At 35.6% G+C, this 4,317-nt stretch overlaps 1 non-coding gene across 1 annotated transcript; it reads left to right on the top strand.

Moving 5' to 3' along the window:
• Positions 1-3,113: 3,113 nt before the first annotated feature.
• On the top strand, positions 3,114-3,216 carry LOC111727927. The gene has a single exon (XR_002775352.1). It is a non-coding gene; the product is annotated as a U6 spliceosomal RNA (small nuclear RNA).
• Positions 3,217-4,317: the final 1,101 nt, after the last annotated feature.

Here is a 4,317-nt window from a genome sequence, read left to right as displayed (position 1 = left end):
GAAGTAGACCAAATTTAATAAATATTTTGGAGGCAACATTAATAGAAATTTCTGAGAGACTGGATGTCAAGGATGAATGAGAGAGATGAAAACAGAGACACTGTGTCTTTTGATCTTTTTTGATTAAAAAATATTTGAGATTTTAAATTTAAAAACAAGAGATTGAAATTGCAGAGGAAGAGTCTTCTGGCAAAAGAAACTTCCTTCCATTGCTTCCATTACATACAAGATACAAATAATAAGTAACAAGAAATCCTTAGTTTGAATTTGCACATGAGCATCAAGTTCCCAGTTCTTTAGTCACACTCAATAATTTAAAGAGCATTTCACAACTCTGATATTAAAAATCATGTATATCAGAGGCACCTGTAGCTCAGTGGGTAGGATGCCAGCCACATACACTGAAGCTGGTGGTTCAAACCCAGCACAGGCCAGCTAAAACAATGACAACTGCAACAAAAAAATAGCTGGGCATTGTGGCTGGCACCTGTAGTCCCAGCTACTTGGGAGGCCAAAGCAAGAGAATCGCTTTAGCCCAAAGTTTGAGGTTGCTGTGAGCTGTGACACCACAGCGCTCTACCCAGGACAACACCTTGAGGCTCTGTCACAAAAAAAAAGATTACTCATAAATAAGAACAAATCAGGAGGTATCACATTACCAGACTTCAGGCAGTACTATAAATCTATAGTGATCAAAACAGCATGATACTGGCACAAAAACAGAGCGGTAGATTTATGGAACAGAATAGAGAACCAAGAGATGAACCCAGCTACCTATCATCATTTGATCTTTGACAAGCCTATCAAAAATATTCAGTGGGGGAAAGACTCCCTATTTAACAATGGTGCTGGTCGAACTGGCTGGTGACCTGTAGAAGACTGAAACTGGACCACCACCTTTCACCATTAACAAAAATTGATTCTCACTGGATTAAAGGTTTAAACTTAAGACATGAAACTATAAAAATACTAAAAGAGAGTGCAGGGAAAACACTTGAAGAAATTGGTCTGGGAGAATATTTTATGAGGAGGACCCCCCCCTAGACAACTGAAGCAACAAAAATATATTACTGGGATCTGATCAAACTAAAAAGCTGTTGCACAACCAAGAGCACAGTAAGTAAAGCAAACGGACATCCTTCAGAATAGGAGAAGATTTTTGCACATTACGCTTCTGACAAAGATCTGATAACTAGAATCTACAGAGAACTCAAGCTAATCAATAAGAAAAGAATAAATAACCCCATTTCTATGTGGGCAAGAGACTTGAACAGAAACTTCTCTGATGAAGACAGGCACATGGCCTCAAACATATAAAAAAAGCTCATCATCCTTAATCATCAGAGAAATGCAAATCAAAACCACTTTGAGATATCACCTAACTCCAGTAAGATTAGCCCACATCACAAAATCCAAAAACTACAGATATTGGCATAGATGCAGAGAGAAGGAAATGCTTCTACACTGCTGGTGGGAATGCAAGCTAATACAGCCTTTTTGGAAAGAATTTTGGAGAACAGTCAAGGAACTAAAAGTAGACCTACCATTTGATCCTGCAATTCCTCTACTAGGTATATACCCAAATGATCAAAAATTATTTTACAACAAGGACATTTGTACCAGAATGTTTATTTCAGCCGAATTCATAATAGTCAAGACATGGAAACAGCCCAAGTGCCCACTGACCCATGAATGGATTAACAAATTGTGGTATATGTACACCATGGAATACTATGCAGCCATGAAAAAAGATGAAAACTTCACATCTTTTATGTTTACCTGGATGGAGCTAGAACATATTCTTCTTTGTAAAGTATCCCAAGTATGGGGAAAAAAGTATCCAATGTACTCGATACTACTATGAAATCAATATATAACCACCTACACAATCATATGAATGGCAAAACATAACTATAGTCCATAAAGTAGAAGGGAAGAGGAGAGAGAGGGAAGGGAAGGGGAGATATGGGAGAAGGGAGGGTTTTGGGGGGGACCTCACCTAATGTGCATGATGCAATGGTACATTTCAAAACTATTAAGAAATGAGTATAATTGTGATGGATGTGTTACTTGATTCAATGTAAACATTTCACATTGTACACCAAACAGTACCATAAACCCCATAAATGCATCAATGTACAAAGTTATGATTTAATAAAAAATATTTAATTATTAAAAAAATAAAAAGTAAGAAAAATTAAACCAAAAAAAAAAAAAAAAGAAAGAAAGAAAGAAAAGAATCATGGACATCAAAAGGTAAGGATGTGCTTATATAAGGATGGGGACATGTTTAAAAAAACCAAAAAGCCAGTTTAAAGGGAATCCCTTGGCTGAATCTGAGATAATACAACCCATAAAATAAATGACAGTTGCTGACCCACAAAATTACATAAGAATTCATGATGCTATACTCACATAAATAGGTAAATAAACAAGAGACAAAGGAAGGCTCCTCCTTACAGTAGAATTCCAACTAGTAAATATATAACGAATAACATTAGGAAAAACATCATCCTTTGGCAACCACCCACAATAGTAATTTTCAGTCAATAGGAATTTATGGATATAGTATAATAAAAATAGTATATTCACCTAGTCTCAAAGTATCACCCCACAAGACATTAATTTCAAAGAAATAATAAATTTTCTGTTATGAAAGCTAAAGGACCTTCACTAATCCTAATCCAAACATTAACCCTAACATTACACATGTGCCTGAGATATGATGCACTGAGCACACTTCTTAACCCTAACATTACACATGTGCCTGAGATATGATGGACTGAGCATACCTCTGCTGCACTCCTGTCAAATGCACTGAGAATGCAGTCAACTTGAGAATGCACTTCTATTGCGCTCCCATCAAAATTCATAGCCTTAATCTTGTGCTTGCTTCAGCAGCACATACAGGCAGTCCCCAGGTTATGAATGACACAGGTTCTGTAGGCTTATCCTCAAGTTAAATTTGTGTGCAAGTTGGAACATATACATTTATCTGTAATTGCCTTTGTTCACAAGTGCAAGTTGTATGTGAGTCAGATGTTTGTAACCCAGGGACTTACCATAATAGCCTTCATTCATAAACACAAGTTTTATGTAAGCCAGATGTTTGTAACTCAAGGACTGGTTGCTTACTAGAATTGAAACAGTATGGCGAAGATTAACATAGCCCTGTGTAAGAATGATGCACAAATTCATGAAACATTCCATATATTTTTAAAAACTTAGATATCCTGAATCTAATACAAGGAAACATGGTACATAGCCAAATTGGGAAATATTTTACAAAATAACTGGCCTGTATTCTTTAACACTTAAGGTCATGAAAGACACAGAACAACTGTGGAACCAACCCAAGTTAAAGAAGACTAAACATAAAACAGCAACTCCAAGAACCAAAAAATAAAAAGGAGCTAAATAGATACGACAACTAAATACATATTTGCATCCTGGATCAGATCTTGTATATATAATATATATGTATATATATAATACATATATGTATATATATGTATATACACATATATAAAATAAAATTATACATCATATATATTATATACCTTGAATAGTACCGGGTTTCCCCTACCCAAAAAATAAGCCCTAGCAGGATTTCTATGCAGTTGTTTTTATTTGTTTGTTTGTTTTTTATTAAATCATAGCTGTGTACATTAATGCAGTCATGGTGTACAGTGTGCTGGTTTTATATATTATTTGGAATATTTTCATCAAACTGGTTAACATAGCCTTCATAGCATTTTCTTAGTTATTGTGTTAAGACACTTATATTCTACAATTAGAAAGATTCATATGTACCCTTGTAAGATGAATCATAGGTGTGGTCCCACAATTCACCCTCCCTCCACTCATCCTCCCCCCTCCCCTCTCCTCCCTCTCCCCTTTCCCCATATTTTAGGGCTATAATTGGGTCATAGCTTTCATATGAAAGCTATAAATTAGTTTCATAGTAGGGCTGAGTATGTTGGATACTTTTTCTTCCATTCTTGAGATACTTTGCTAAGAACAATATATTCTAGCTCCATCCATGTAAACATTAAGGAGGTAAAGTTTCCATCTTTCTTTAAGGCTGCATTATATTACATGGTGTACATGTACCACAATTTATTGATCCATTCATGGGTCGATGGGCACTTGGGCTTCTTCCATGATTTAGCAATTATGAACTGGGCTGCAATAAACATTATGGTACAAATATCTTTGTTGTAGTGTAATTTTTGGTCTTCTGGATATATACCTAGTAGAGGAATTGTAGGATCAAATGGCAGGTCTATTTTTAGTTCTCTAAGTGTTCTCCAAACA

Source organism: Otolemur garnettii, unplaced genomic scaffold, assembly GCF_000181295.1.
Source record: "Otolemur garnettii isolate 467f Iridium unplaced genomic scaffold, OtoGar3 scaffold00131, whole genome shotgun sequence".
Classification (NCBI taxonomy): Eukaryota; Metazoa; Chordata; class Mammalia; order Primates; family Galagidae; genus Otolemur; species Otolemur garnettii.
Note: the sequence above shows the minus strand (reverse complement) of the source record. Positions and strands in the feature narration are given on the sequence as shown.